The 16729-nt window shown below is 39.7% G+C and overlaps 1 long non-coding RNA gene across 1 annotated transcript in view; it reads left to right on the top strand.

Annotated features, from left to right (window-relative positions):
- Positions 1-16729, top strand: part of LOC117345711 — a 54525-nt gene that overhangs the window by 24077 nt on the left and 13719 nt on the right. The window contains exon 2 of the long non-coding RNA XR_004536488.1: positions 6875-7076. This is a non-coding gene — a long non-coding RNA (uncharacterized LOC117345711). The remainder of the gene's footprint in view (positions 1-6874; positions 7077-16729) is intronic.

Here is a 16729-nt window from a genome sequence, read left to right as displayed (position 1 = left end):
GGTTCGGAGAGGGGAGGTGAGGTTATTCCAGATCTCAGTGATTCTAAAGGGGAGGGATGACCCAAGTTTGCCTACATGGGAAATACCTTTTATGGAAGGGAAGGATAGTTTAAAAATTTGGGAGGATCTGGAGGAAGTAGGGGTTGGGGAGTTCCAGGATAGAGGGATAACGGCAGGAAGGATGCCATGTAGGATCTTGTAGGCCAGACACGCACATTTGAAGTGGATCCTGGTGATTACTGGGAGCCAATGGAGCTTAGACAGGAGTGGTGAGACGTGATCAAATTTGCTTTTCGTGAAAACAAGCTTAGCTGCGGCGTTCTGAATCCGCTGAAGTCTGTGGAGGCTTTTCTTGGTTAGGCTGAGGTAGATAGAATTGCAATTTCTTTTCTTATCATAAAGGTAAAGCATTAAACCAAAATATAAAATTTACTGGATTGTTACTTTAGACCTCAATTAAAGGGGGAGAGAGCAATACAATAGCTGAATCCTCATTCCTCCAATTTTTATACTTAAATTTACTTATCTTAGTAATGGCGAACTATCCGTTCTCACGGTAGACTGCTGCCTTTTAACTAAACGACATGCCAGGAAAAGAGAAAGAGAAACCCAAGCGCATCTCACTGACAATGCTTTGATGTCAACAAGGTACGTCAGATAATCCAGAATGTCAGATAAGTGAGACTGTATGGTATTAAATTACAAATAACCGTAACACTAAGGGCTCCTTTTACAAAGGCACGTTAGGGCTTTAACGCGCAGAATAGCGCACACTAAAATGCCACGCGCTAGCCGCTACCACCTCCTCTTGAGCAGACAGTAGTTTTTCGGCTAGCGTGCGCTAATCCGGTGCGTGCACTAAAAACGCTAGCGCACCTTCGTAAAAGAAGCCCTAACATTCTTCGATATTTTTCAGTGGCCATTTTCTGAATAGAAAAGCTTCCTGTCCGAATAAGCGCCTCTAAGCAAGGTCATACCTGGATTTTCAGTGGCACTATCTGGAAAATGCCATTGAAATCTTCCCCGACATCCCTGGCTCTGCCAGGGTGGTCTGCAGGCGGAGCTAAGATAGAATGCTTTATTTTTTGCTTGTTCTGCTCATGGTTGTATGTTCCTTTGCAATTGTTAATAAAGATAATTGAAAAAAAAAAAAAAAAGAATTTTAACCTAAATAAACCTACCCTAGTGGAGTATATAGTCCAATAATATGTTAGAAAAAATTCCACTATTACTTATTCAGAGAAGTGCACTCATTTTTTAACTTTTAATTTAAATTACAATGGGAAAAGGCCTCAGATATGGAGCCTACGCACAGTCATTGGCTGAATTGATCAAATTGATCAGCGTAGTTGTCACGCTCCTTGCTCCAGTCATCGGCCAGCAAAAACCCATCTTTTTAACTTAACTTCAAAAAAGCTTAAATCTTATTTTTTCATAATAAATTATTAACTTAGTGTTCATTAAAACAGCTTATATTCTAAATCATTTTTATGGATTTTTTCTAGATTTTCATGCACAACTCTATATTCATGAAAACAGTACTGTAATGGTAACTTAGCTTCACAGTGGTATGAATGCCTCCCACATATGCCAACGCGGCCAGCGTTTCGCGAATCTGTCAAAAAATCGCTGCGTCAGGGCCGGATTCAGGGCATTCCAACAAATGTTTATTACACTGTGTTATTCCTATCGGCTATTTTCAGAAAGAGCTCAAAATGGCGACAGCCTCTGTTTGAACCACCCGGGTCTGATCTGGGTTAAACTTATACTTTGGAGTTAATAATTTCTTAGACTGGTAGCCTAGGCTTCCTGCTGGCCTTTCCTCTACTGTGCGGCTTTCTGATGTCGGCGTTTACATACATATATTCGACACAGTTCTTTGAAGCTTTGAAACTGAAAGGAATACTTTGCAGTTCTAGGCTAATCTTTCATGGGTGTATGTCGTTGTAGGATGGCTTCTTAAATTTCAGCTGAATCTGTTTTGGGATGCCAGTTCAGAACTTCCATGATGTTTGATGTCTGATAAAAAGTAAGTTAAGGTCTGGATAAGTGAGTCATTCATCCGTCAAGCATCTGGGAACCAAACACAAGATATAAGTTCTGACTTGGTCTTTGGCATTGAAGTAGACCTCGACTTCTCACGCTTTCTAAACCACAAACTATGCAGAATGAAGCATGATCAATGCTTCGTCTTAAAAATGTCTGGTTCATTCCTAACTGCATGGGAGAATCTTTTGCCAGTAATAATTTAACACATACCTTTGTTCTTCTGTTAAGACAATTTATTATTCTATAGTTTCTTTAAAGTACATGTAACAACCCAGGGATGAAAATTCAGTTATGGGAATGTCACCTGAACTCAAATAAACTTAAACAGCTAGTACATTTCTGGTCTGAGCTGTCATTGTTATCCTTGCAGGATGGAACTCCTCTCGTATGAGGAAAGACTAAAACGGTTAGGGCTCTTCAACTTGGAAAAGAGACGGCTGAGGAGAGATATGATTAATGTCTAGAAAATCCTGAGTGGAGTAGAACGGGTACAAGTGGATCGATTTTTCACTCCGTCAAAAATTACAACGACTAGGGGACACGCAATGAAGTTACAGGGAAATACTTTTAAAACCAATAGGAGGAATTTTTTTTCACTCAGAGAATAGTTAAGCTCTGCAACGCATTGCCAGAGGTTGTGGTAAGAGCAGATAGCATAGCTGGTTTTAAGAAAGGATTGGACAATTTCCTGGAGGAAAATTCCATAGTTTGTTATTGAGAAAGACATGGGGGAAGCCTAGATCGGTAGCGTGGAATGTTGCTACTCTTTGGGGTTCCGGAGTCTTGCTTATTCTGAGATAATGGTATGTTGTTACTCCTTGGGTTTTGACCAGGTACTAGTGACCTGGATTGGCAACTGTGAGAATGGGCTATTGGGCTTGAAGAACCATTGGTTTGACCCAGTAAGGCTATTCTTAGGTTCTTATGTTTTCCAATCTTTGCCTCTTCATAAACTTTAGCTGAGACAAAAATCATAATATTCTAAGTAGAGCAACAATTTGTAGTAAGATTTATATATTAGTACAATTGTTTCCATGCCTGAACCTTAATAAAAAATAAATCCTGGGGGAAAATACATCTTGTTTGAAAATATTTTGCATGCAGGGTGTCTTGTGTGTCTTGTACTTCTTTTTTTTTTTTTTTTTTTTGCACCTAAAATTTAAATCTGCTACTCAAATTCGGACTAGCTTACTGTATATTATAGGCCGCACGATAAATCTGAAGTAACCTTCCTCCTGGGGAAATTTTATACCTGATTCTACAATAAAAACACTTTTCAACATTTAAAAGTTGCGGAGACAAACGATGACAGAGATGGAGACAGGGGTTACGGAAGCCCCTACTGATACAGCATATAGCTGGCGAATCAGCCCTGTCAGAGGCGGCTGACTGAAGAGTCCTCCTTCTCTCCTCGACCTGCTGTCTTCGGCCGTTGGGCCCCTCCTGCCTCTGTGAACTTCTTCAGTTATTTTGCCTTTGGCTGCTCCTGGACCTGGGAAGTGGCGCCTTCCCTTGTCGTCCTGATGGCAGAAGTTGTCCTGCTTTGGAGACCAAGCTGCCTTAATGACAGAAAATAACGGGGAGTAATTTAAAATCTTTCTTTTTTATTATACTTGTTTTTGTTGTTATTGATTGATCCCTCCAGGTTATTAGAAAATCCTTATTGTGAACCGCTTAGAACTTGCTATGGTATTAGCAGTATACAAAAATAAAGTTATTATTATTATTATTACATCTAAAGATAAGTGATGCTTAAATGAATAAGAGTTAGATTAAGTTTGGGAAGAAGTATTATATATATTCAAAGCTACCACACAAGTTGGAATTTACCACATAAATGACACAGCTGTTTCTTTGGCCAATGAAGAAGCTAAAAGGCGATTTATTCACTGCAATAGTGGAATAGAGTGTCACTTCTAAAGACTGTTTTGAGAAGAAGAGGTGTTTATTTTGAGTTATCTATTTCTGGCTGTTTTTGAGTGATATAATTTTTGAGCATAACCCAGTAATAAAGTTTATTGACCACGTTTAAGTGCTAAATTGGATGACAGCAGGTTTTGTCAGGTGTCAACAGTGATGCCCAAATAAGATAAGTTATAAAGCACTTTTCAGTGCATTGATGATGTTAAATCATTAACTCCCCCACCCTCTTACAAAATCTTAGCACAGTTTTGAGCGCCAGTCATGGCGGCAACAGCTCCAGCGCTCATAGAATTCCTATGAGCATCAGAGCTGTTACCGCTGTGGATGACGCTAAAAACCGCACTACAGTTTTGTAAAAGGGGAAAGGGAATAACACAGGTTAGATTCAAAATCTAGTCTTTGCTTCTACAAAGGATGTGGTGGACACAAATAGAAAAATAAAGAAAACCTGGTGGTTACCTATCAATTAAATACAACGTATGAAACCACCGATATAAGCCAAAATGACACTGAGAGTAAATTTTTTTTCTTTTATTCTTATGTAATTATATAAACGGGAACAAGCCTCGGATTATGGAGTTTCACCCATTCTGGGTTTTCTCAAAGAGAAAGACAGTTCTTTTCTCTAACTCCTGCTGACATCACCGGCTTGAAACCATCCTCCCTACCTTAATTCTAACATTAAAATTATTCTTTATTTCTTCAATTACTTTATCTATTTACTTCATAGCTCTTCAATTAATTCATACTAGAGCACACCTGAGTTAATTTCTGTTCATTTATATTAAACTAAACTATTTAAATACTTAATTCTTAAAAACCTAATAATTCATAGAGACTTGATACTTGAAAAACCTCACAGTTAATTTCAAAACTCAAAACCGACAGGAAAAAAGTGCCCTGGTGCTTCAAAGTGCTATATCAAAAGTGCATTTGCGCTATAAACTGTTAGTTCCATTTAAACTTTAAAATTTTTAGTACTTAGCTTATGCTCTTATACTCTTTAGGAACCAGAACCGTTGCTTGTTACTTTCAATCATCCGACGCGGCCTGCGTTTCGCAGGATCAAATTACATCCCCGCTGCGTCAGGGAAAAGTCTCTCTAGCAACGCTTATCTGGGCTGTAGACCTACTTCTGCCGGTTCCAAGTGACCATATAGAAGCCATGTTCAAATAGTCTGTTTATTGCACACATTTTCAAACAAAAAGTACCTGCATTGTGCTCTTTGGAAAATCCAAAGTGTCATAGCTCAAATATCTTCATTTCACATTCATATTTTAATTTAATTTACATCCACCCTCTCATCTAATATGGCATACGGGGCAAATGACATTTCAGAAACATAAAATATAAAATTATAGTACTTTTTTTTTTCCCAATTCTTTATTCATTTTCAAATTTACAATAAGTGTAACAATATATTCAAACAAATTAACAATAATTATATCACTTAATAATCATCAATGGTACAAATGATATGTTCTTAACTCCCACCCTTTCTTATCATATAATCAATACCTTATACAATATGTAACATAAATTTGCCCTTCCCTTCCCCCCTCACAATCGAACTTGTAAATTTAAGGGGGAAAAAAAAAAGTAAATAAAGAAATAAATAAAATGCCATCTAATCCTAACAGGCCCATACCGGCCCTACCTCCTCTTCGAGTCCCAATGTGCCGTAGAACAAAACCCCGGAGCTCTTCGGGCTGACTTCAGGCCTACCGCGCATGGGCAAATTCCATGATGTCATCACACCCGCACGTGATGACATCAGATGCAAACGCGGCACCCGGGAATCGACCTCCCTCGGTTATGGCTCCTCCTGCTCGATCAAAAACAACAGGGCTGCAAGACCGACAGCCAAAATTATAGTACTTAAAAAACAATATATAAAACGCAATGCTAGAAATACAAATAAATAAAAATATAAAAACATTAACAAGTGCAATAGAACATTCAGAACCACCTTAACTAATAAACCCAGTCAAGTCAAGATAGGGGTGGACTGAGAGCATCTGGGCCCTCTCCCTATGCAGTGAAGTTCCTGGGCCACCCCAATACCGGTTTCGGTGACAGAATGGCAAAAGCAGTGATTCCCTTTCGGCTGTCTGCCGATGAGGTTGCGTCTCTCTGCGGTGTCCCACCCTTTCCAGAGTAGGGCGTTGCATCAGAAGCGAGTGGGACAACTGACAACTGACTGCAAGCTTGGCAGTAGACAACTAGTGGGAAGCACTGGAACCCCCCCTCCCATCTGCTCTGGGTCCTTGAGTACTGCCCGGTTCCCCTTATGGTCAGTCCACCACTGAGGACTCCTTTTACTAAGGTACGCTAGCGTTTTTAACGCACGCTAAACCCTCGCTATGCTTCTAGAACTAATGCTAGCCCAATGCTGGTGTTAAGGTCTAGCACGCGCAGCAATTCAGTGCGCGCTATTCCACGCATTAAAGCCCTTACGCACCTTTGTAAAAGGAGCCCCGAGTCAGGGTAGAGGAAAACTGTCTTCAAATGCCACCAAAACTGTTCATATTTTTCCATCTCCTTCAAGTCCTGTAAAATAATTGTAGACGAGTACATTTGAACCAATAAAATCCCAAATTTGTTCAGAGGTCAAAGGAAATTTGAGAAAAATATATGGTGAGGAGATGGCCCTATGCTAAGCCTAGATTCTATCTTTGTTCTCTAATATTGGATACGTAAAGCACACTATATATTAATTTTATCCTTACTGTGCATTTTTTATAAACACTTATAAAAGTACATAACCACCATATTGCTCCTTATTTTTTGATTTAATGACTATAATTACTCCCACAACAGAATAATAATTGAAAATAGCCTGGAAATATTCTTGTAACGTATCAGATGAAATGTTTTATTTTTCCCTTCTTATAATTTCAGAAGCAGGTCTGGACAAGATCGCAGTAAAACAGCTTGGGAGCATCATGATTTCATAATTGATTATTCATAAACAGGTGTGCATAAATTCTTCAGCAGAAGGTGGAGATTATACAGTTTGGGTTCTGTGTTTCCAAACATTCTTACAGCATGCCAAGATGATTCACTGTTCTCTGACAAAGATAATGAAGAGCCAAGCTTGCAGGTAAGGTACATATATAAAAGGTTTGCGTGCATTTCAATTTGGAAAGCTACTTTTTTGTGTGATGAAGGCTCTTGCTAATACTGTCTACACTTCTCCCTCAGTATGGTGAAACTACGAATAACATGGTGGGAGACCTGGCCTGTTCCTGAAGGAGAGGCAAAGCACGGTGAAGAAAGTGCTGGAAATCAGTGATTTTCTCTATAAATGCATGGAATCTGTGATTTCTCTATGCAAGCTGATGTAATTTTTTTTTGGGGGGGAAGAGCTAGCAAGCTAAAAACCGTGAATAATCGAAACCGCGAATGCTGAAACCATGAATACGGAGGGAGAAGTGTATTTCAAACAACTAAGTCTTGACAACCCAGTCTGAATATGGCTTCAAAGAAACATAAGAGAAAGGTCCATCAGACACATTCATGGGCAAAGTTATCAAGGCGCAGCCAAAAGCAAGCTTTTACTGCACCTTCATTTACCATGTGAATCGCCAACCTGCAGTATCGCTATATGCATTGGTGTAGTAAGGGAGTGCGGACCTCCCTGGGCACTGAGTTGGTGGGGGTGCTGGCACCTCTCCATCCCACCCACTCACGCCATCCCTCCCCCACCCCATACCTCTCTATTATCTTAACTATTAGGAGCAACTTCTGCCTGTTGCTTGTGCCAGCCTGGATCCCCTCTGAATCACTTCTGGGGCACAGGGCCAGGAAGTGACATCAGAGGGAAATCCAATGCTGGTGCGAGGAGCATGTTGCCAAAGCCACTAACACTGGTGAAGATTTAGAGGTATGGGGAGAGAGAGAGAGAGAGAGCACAAGTGTGGAATGGGAGTGGGAAGAAGTGTGTGTGTGTGGGGGGGATGGAGGTGGGGGTACAGAAGGAGTTGAGGTGCAGAGAGGAGGTCACAGGGGACACCACCACCCTGGGCACCTCCTACCCTTACTATGCCACTGGCTATATGTCGCTGACTCCAGAGATAAAGAATCAATGCTATCCAATGCTATGGACTATCTCATAAGCAGTATTGGTGCATTGGCTCAGGAGCACTGGACCTCAATGTGTGGTCTGATGCTCCCAGACTTCATCTTAAAGGAACCGTTGTGATGTCCCTGATACCCCTAATGATCACCGCAGTCTCCTGAACTTAAGGTCTCTAATCTTAACCCCCCTCCAATAAGAAGGCCTCCCAGAGCAAACCTCTCTCAATTGAAAGGGCTCCCAAATCAAACCATCATGTTAAAAAGGCCCCTCATCTTAACACTCCCAATAGGAAGGGCCTCCAATCAATTCCTGATATGAAGACTCCCCTGATCAAAATGACTCTGGTAGGATAACAATAGGAAGCCCTTCTAATCAAACCCTCTATACGAAGGTCTCCAGGATAGGTATGTCCTCCCCACTGAACTCAAGCATTTTCTGAAGGCCCATCCCAATCAAACTCCCATCCCCAAAGATCCCCTACCCATTCCCAGGATTCTACAGGCCCATACCTGGAGATATAAGGGGTCCTGGGCAGGACTGATCCCCAGTCACTCCTACCCTTGCTGGTGCTGCCTTTCAAATGGTACCTCTAGTGGTAGTCCTGCAGTACTACTGCTAGGGTCATGTTTCCATATAATGAATCATTCCTGCCCAGTATAAGCCTTTATGTAGTCTCCCGGGGGGGGGGAAGGTGGGGGTTCCTTTTGAGGAATGGGGTTTAGGGACTTTTCTATGGTGGGGGGGGGGGGTTTGATTGGGCTTCATATTGGAAGATTGAGATCAGAGAGATCGTCCTATTTTAGAGGGTTGAGATCAAGGAAGCTTACAATCAGGGGGCTTAAGATGGAGGGAGTTGGGGTACTCATCAGGGAGTGGCAGGGGCAGAACTATAGCTTTTTTAAGATGCAGTCCATGAGGATCAAGTCCAATGCTCAAGTGACAGTAAAATAATCCCACCTTTCAGATGGGGTTATTTTTCAAGCTATGATGCAACTTGTAGTGTTCATCACAAATCATATACTAGGATTTACATAGCAATGAGCTGCATGTTTTGCATCTTATTACTATGCACACCATTGTGACTTAATTATCCCTATGCTACAGTAATTGAAGTCAAGTTAGAACCCTTTAACAAGCTAACCTAATATAACCAGAACATTTTCTATTCTGCTTAAGGGGCACATGACATGACAAAGCTCTAACTCAGCTTGATAAGTTATCCCTCAATGTTACTGTATATTATGTTCTATGTGGTCTTATATCCTGCCAAATCCTCTCCAGATAAGTTCAAGGTGGGTTACGTTTAAGAACAATTTTTTTACATAGTAGTAGATGCAATGTGTGAACAACATGGAAGATGCAATAGAAGTGTTGGATCAACAAGAAGTAGATTTGTTACATAACAGGAAACTACAATGTTATAGTAATAGGTATATACAGTGTGGAATCCAGGATGAGTCTTTATGTTACATAATGGTACTTGTGGTGCATGATAGATGAATGGTTTATACATTTGATTATGGATGTCTAAGGACTACAGTTGTTAGTAGCATCATAGCTTGGGTTTCTAAAGGTTAAAGATTGATTAGTATTATTTGTTGTATAGGTCTGAGCATACACTGCAAGTTTGGTTAAACTAGGTTCTTTAATATAGTTTCTTGAAAGAACCATGTTTTCAGGATTTTTTTGGGAGTTATGTGTAGTTGGAGGTGGTACGAGTCTTTATGGGGTGTGAGTTCTAGATTTTTTTTTAAGTTCAATAAGTTTGAAGTTTGATAGTCGAACGATTTGCAATGTGATAATATGTATTTTACTCCTTTCAGAGTTTCGGTGATTTATGGTTCTGCCTTTGACTCCTCTCTCTCTTTTAAGGACCAAATTAACTCTGTGGTTAAGAAATGTTTTTTTAAACCTGCGTTTGTTGAGAAAGGTCGGACACCTCTTTCATCATCGTCATTTTTCCATATTAGTTCAGTCAATTATATTATCTTACCTCGATTACTGCAATGTTATCTACCTCAGTACCACAAAAACATGTCTTTATAGATTGCAACTGATTTAAAATACTGCTGCAAAATTGATCTTTGGGAAATGTAAATTTGATCATGTGACTCCGTTGCTCTAGAGTCTCCATTGGCTTCCGGTTTATTTTAGAGTTCAATTTAAATGTGCTTGTGTTGTTTTTAAAATCCTATATGGTATCTGTACTCCTCGCCTTCCTTTATCTTGGAATACTTACAGTCTTTCTTTTGCAAGAGGTAACCAACAATTTAAATTATCTCTTCCTTCCAAAAAAGGGATTAAAGGAGTCAAGATTTTTAGTTAATCTCTGATTTTTAAGTTTTCTCGACTTTGGAATGATCTTCCATTTCTTTTAAGGAGTTCCACCTCATTTCAATTTTTTGCAAATCTTTAAAAACTACTTTATTTGCTAAACACTTTGAAAATTAATTTCCTGAAATTTAGTCTTATTTTTTATGGTTTTTATTTAAGTTAATTATTGTAAACCGAGTCGAGCTTTCTTAGAATGATGACTTGGTGTATAAAGCCAAGCCTTAGATTAGATTAGATTAGCTTTGTGAATCTGGAGAAGCTTTCAGGGGCATCTCCACAAAGAGATTTATGTGTCAGGCAACATAGTTTAAATTCTACTTATTTCGCCACTGGGAGCCAGTGCAATTTCTTCAGTAGGGGTGTGATATGATCTTATTATGATTTATGGTATATTAGTCTAGCTGCTGTACTTTGTATCAATTGAAGTTTTTTTTTATTAGTTTCTTTGGGGTTCCTGGAGGTAGGGCATTACAATTGTCTAACAGGGATAGTATTTTTGATTGGACTATTACCCTGTAATGGTGTTGGAAGAAATAGGGTCTGATCTTTCTTAGCTGTTGTAGTTTAAGGAATGATTTAAGGACTGGTTAAGTTGTTAATATGATGTTCCATTCTTAGTGATCTATCTAGGGTGACTTCTAGAATTCTGGATGATTTTTTGATGTTGAAGCTGTTTCCATTTGCTAATGTGATATTTGGAGGGATCAGGTGTATCTGTGGGCCAAACCAGAGTAGTTTGGAGATTTCGGTATTTAATTTGAGGTGGTATTGTGCTGAGGTGGTATTGTACTGACCATTCTGGTTAGTACACTTGTCAGTTTTGTGGACAAACATGTTAAGTTCAAGCCTGCTGAAATTAAGAGAAGAATTTTGTCCATTTAAGAGAACATCCATTTATTGAGTCTAGTGTTGTCATGAATATATTATATAGTAACTAGTCTTTAAGCCCGTTACATTAATGGGTGCTAGAATATATGTCTGTCTTTTTTTTTCATTCTGTCTCTTTCCCCCTCCATTTCCCTGTGTAGCGCTGTCTCTGCTTTCTTCCTCACTTTGCACTCTCCAGCTGTAACATTACTGCCTCGCTTTTTCTCCTGCAAGCATGTCTGCTCTCTTTCTCATCCCCAGTCTCTTTGCTCTTTTTCTCTTCTTGCAGGGGTCTCTGCTCTACTTTCTCTATTTGTTCCTTATTCCTGCAAACCTCTATGCTGTATTTTTTTCTCTGTATGCTCCTGATCTTGTGTTTCCCTGTAGGTATTTATTCCTATATTTTTTCCTTCTTCAGTCTCAGCCCTTCTTTCTCTGAACATTTCCTACCTCAGTCTCTCCAATTTTCTTTCCTTCTTCAGTCTTAGCCCTTCTTTATCTGTACATTTCCTACCTCAGTCTCTCCAATTTTCTTTCCTTCTTCAGTCTTAGCCCTTCTTTATCTGTACATTTCCTACCTCAGTCTCTCCAATTTTCTTTCCTTCTTCAGTCTCAGCTCTTCTTTATCTGAACATTTCCTTCCTCAGTCTGTCCAATTGCAGCTCTCTTGCTCTCTAAGCCCCTGCTGCAAGTGGCTGTGCAAGTCTCCTGCTCCCCTTTCCCGACAAACCTGCGACTCCAGGAGCTTGTGCAGCACTCTACACACGCTGCTTCGGGGCCTTCTACTGCCCTGATTTACTCTGGCACGTCCCTGATGACATAATCAGAGACGCGGCAGAGCAAATCAGGGCAGTAGAAGGCCCCGAAGAAGGCACACGCTGCTTGAATCGTCGTTTGGAGTCGGGACCGCGAAGAAAGTAGCAGCTGGTGTCTTTTTTCGGAAGCCTTCGCCGACGCTGGTGCGGCTCATGAGAGGAGCCAACAGGAGAGCAGGATGTCCAGCCTGGGGTCCAGTCCTTCCGGCGAGTGTAGGTAGGTGCTGGGGATTCACGCATATGCACTCCTGCGGCCACAGACCTACTGATCATGGAAGCACGCTGATAGGAGTGCGCATGCGCGGCTAGCGTTTTATTATATAGGATGGTGAGATTGGTGATCCATGTGGCACACCACATGGTGGTGTCCAGTGTTCAGAGAGGAGTCTATCTCTTAGTACTCTATATTATCTGTCAGGAAGCTATGGAACCATTGCAATACATTTCCTGAGATTCCTAGTTTGGATAATCTGTTTAATAGTAGTGTATGATTCACTGTGCCAAATGCTGCCGATACATTGAATTGGAGTAGGAGTATTTGTTTATTTTTACTTAGTTCAGACCATACTCTAGACACTAGGTCTATCAAGCATGTTTCTGTGCTGTGTGCATTTCTGAAGCCATGTTGAGTAGGTAGTGATAGGTTCCAACATATGATGTAGTCATTTAATTGTGATGTCACAATACATTCTATCATTTTTGTAATGAATGGAATACTAGCTATCGGTCTATAATTAGTATCTTTTGTTAGGTCTAAGTCTATTCCTTTTGGGATGGGAGTGAGTATGATATTGCTGAATGACTCTGAGAACCATCTTTGTTCCAGAGTTTTGATGACGGAGTTGACTAACCAGTTTAGTATGTTTCTGGCATGCTGCGTTATACGTGGGGTGGGCATGTATCTAGTTTACAGCCTGTTCCAGGTAGCTTGTTTACTATTTGTCTTAGTTCTTTGTTTATGGTAGTGTTGAAGGTTGCCCATATTCTGCCTGTTGGTATGTTGTCTGGTTTGTTCTCTGGGTTGGCATCAATGGGTTGTTCAAGTTTTTACTAAAGGATTTGAACATGCTTTCGATCTTGTTTGAGAAGTACTGTGCTAGTGAGATTGTTGAGGGTGTGGATGAATTTGGGGAGCTGACAGATGTGCAGTCTGTCAACTTAGGATTTTTATACATTTTCCTTAAGTTTGGTTTTTCCTCTACAATCTAGTTGGCAAAATTTTCTGTTTGTGTTGCTTGATTTGTTTGTTGTAATGGGATAATGATTTTCTCCGTTTGTCTTTGAGTAATGTGTCCCTTGATTTTCTCCATGTTCTTTCTAGCTTATAAGATTCTCAGTTCTGTAGAAAATCATGACTTTTTTTTATCACTCTTGTATTGTGACACTTTGGTGTCTAGTGCAGTCGCCTTGTTTTTTTTTTTTTTTCCCATTCCACATGATTTAGAACTGGATTGAGGTTGATTGTAGTGAGGTCGCTATTTTTCCCAGAGTAGTTGTGTATCTATTTTTCCTCTAGTTATTATTGCTTGTACTATTGGTCATGTATTTCTGTGGGATGATCTGTAGTTTAGGGTAAATATGCGAAGGTGGTAGTCTTAACATATTTGTGGGGACCATTCATTTTTGGATGGCATGCGGGGTTCATTTGTTGTGACTAGGTCTAACGTGTGACCTTTTTCCATGGGTAGGGCCTAATATCATGTCAAGAAATGAGTGATCATTAAGGAATGTATAAAATCTATTGCATCTTCAGCTTGAGTATTTTCTAGAGGTGGATTGAAATCGCCTAGTAGTGTAAGTTGGTAGCTTAACAGCGCCACTTTGGATATAAACTCATATCTTTGGGGCGCTATTTGACCAGGAGCCTGGCAGTCTATAGCATATTATGATGCCCATAGGTTGTTGTGCATGATCATTTTTTTTTATTGGCAAAATAGGAGCTCTATGTTTGGCTAATTTATGAAATTTACCCCCTCTTCAATGAAACTGCGCTAGCAGTTTTTAGAACGGTGAGCCGCGCTGCTCCAGATGCTCATAGAGTTCCTATGAGCATCAGGAGCAGCGCGGGCCATTCAGTGCGGCTCTCTGTGCTACAAACTACTAGTGCCATTTAATAGAAGAGGGGGTTACTATTGTTATTTTCAGAGAGCATTTGTATAGGAAGACTATTCCTTCTCATTTTTTCTTCTACCTATAGATTTGTATTATTTTATATCCTGTTGGGCATATCTCAAAGATGATAGGATCAGAGTTGCTGTTTTTTAATCCATATCTCTACTATGAATACAATTCCAAAGTCAGATTCTTTGATCATATACAAAATGCAGCAGCAAGATTGATAATGGGATTGTCTAAATATGATCACATTTCGCCACATCTCCAAAAATGGCATTGGCTACCAGCCGCCTTCAGAGTACAGTATAGAGCAGTAATGATTTGCCATCAATTCTTGTATGGAAACATTCCAGAACTGTTTGAAAATAATATACTTAGCTATACACCAAAAAGATCATTGCGCTCTGAGAATCTAGCTTTACTGAAAACGACTGTGAATCCAAGGCTTGTTGAGACTGGCAAAATGACTTTTTGTTGTGCAGGCGTTAAGATATGGAACTCCTTGGTGGGTCATATACGAACCTGCCGTGAAAAGGGTATGTTTAGAAAACTACTTAAGACGCAGTTATTTGTAGATGCCTTTCTCTAGCCAATCATTTTCCTCTCTTGCAGAGTTGATGAATTATTCATGATCTTTACAATGCAAGCTATGGTATCATTTTGTAGACATGATTTCCTGAGGATTGTTTGTATGTTTATTTTATCATGTTTTTGTTTTAAAATTAAGTATGTAAATTCTGCAAACTGTTTAGTTTTAAACGGTATAGAAATTTTTAAAATAAATAATTAAAGGTGTTTTTTTTTGTTTAATACAGATCTTGCATTCATGTAGCAGCATGTTATGGGTTGTGATTTATGGTGTGGTATGGTTGTTTTGCATGTGATGGTTTTCAAGTTCCTGTTTTTTGTTTAGTTTCTGTTTTGCGCTCTGTTGCTTTGAGGATTAATTGTTTCGATATTGCATGTCATCTTGTTTGTGTTGTCTAGCAGATATCTTTCTTTGGGTTTATCGGCATTGTTGATCATATTCTTTTACTATCTGATGTAATTACTGGAATTGTATATGTGAGATCAAGTTCTGGGTGCGGATAATGACATCATGTGTTTTGTTTGCTATCCGTAGTTTCGTTTATGAGTTGTTTCATGATTTTGGGTATTCACGGTTTTTATTGTAGGCTTGTCCTTCTTGGTCCTGCTTGGGCTGCAAGAAAGACAGCACTAAGGCTGCAGTTTGGGTCAGGTGTTCGAGCTGGCAGGGCTTCCAACTCTGGGGGGAAGGCCCAGCTGATTTCTCTGATAGATCGCTGCTCTGATGGGGTAAGGAGGGACAATGTGGTGGTGGTCTTCCTCCTTACTTTGTTGGAAGAAGAGGTGCATCAAAGATAAATAAACATAAACATATTAAAAGTCTCATTCCTCCTTACTATAGATTCAATTCTCCTGTTAGAGATTTTGAATGTGGACTTCAAAAGTCTTCAGCTAGCAGCAGAAACTAGAGGTTCTCAAACCTTATAACTCTAGGTGAACATAAGAATAGCCTTACTGGGTCAGACCAATGGTCCATCAAGATGTTTCCTGTTCCAACAGTGCCAATCCAGGTTACAAGTACCTGGCAGAAACCCAAATAATAACAACATTCTGGAACCCCAAAGAGCAGCAAGATTCCATGTGAGCATTTATGCCATGTTAAGGGTTGTAAATGCTTGCATCCTAATACAGGCAGTTATAAATGTCTGTATAGCACTCAAAATTGTGAACAATGAGCCATTTTGCGCCTATAATTTGGTGCTACCAATTAATTATTGGCAATAATAGGAATTTACACACGTATCTTTATTGTCGCTATACTACGCAGAAGTGTCTGAAAATGTTTTCACACAGATATGTGGAACAACTTGTAAGTTTCATGGCTCCACACCATGGCCCTTAACCATACATTTATATTCCCTTTGTAAAATGGCAGAGTACATGTATAAATTTTATTCCCGCCAAAACCTTGAGGTGTGGCTCTCCAAAGGTAAAACAGAACATTTCTGAAATCAGTGTGTGATAGCCATGTGCCATTAGCAGCATCTATTTGTGCATATATATATATATATATTTTTTTTAAATAATGGATTTAATCAAGTAAAAATGGTCTTTTCAACCCAATTCTATTGTTCTCCAGCTTGTAGCAATTCCCTCACAGTACTGTTACCTTCAATTAACTAGTTAGTTCAAGTCTCTCATACGCCCCTATTTCTAAAAATCCCAACATTTTGGAAAAGGGAGCTAAGAGATAAGTGGCCCAAGAGATAAGAACAATCTCTCTACTTAGGTCAGAAATATTAACGGGCAGTGCCACCAACCTCTGCTTTCCATGTTATATAATCTTGTGCAAACTTTCAGTGCTGGCCAGTGTTCAGAGTAAGCAATTATCTTTTCATATTTAATACCTTATGACAGTGGTCTCAAACTTCAACCCTTTGCAGGGCCACATTTTGGATTTGGAGGTACTTGGAGGGCCACAGAAAAAAATAGTTAATGTCTAATTAAAGAAATGAC

The sequence above is a fragment of the Geotrypetes seraphini genome, chromosome 11, assembly GCF_902459505.1.
Source record: "Geotrypetes seraphini chromosome 11, aGeoSer1.1, whole genome shotgun sequence".
Classification (NCBI taxonomy): domain Eukaryota; kingdom Metazoa; phylum Chordata; class Amphibia; order Gymnophiona; family Dermophiidae; genus Geotrypetes; species Geotrypetes seraphini.
Note: the sequence above shows the minus strand (reverse complement) of the source record. Positions and strands in the feature narration are given on the sequence as shown.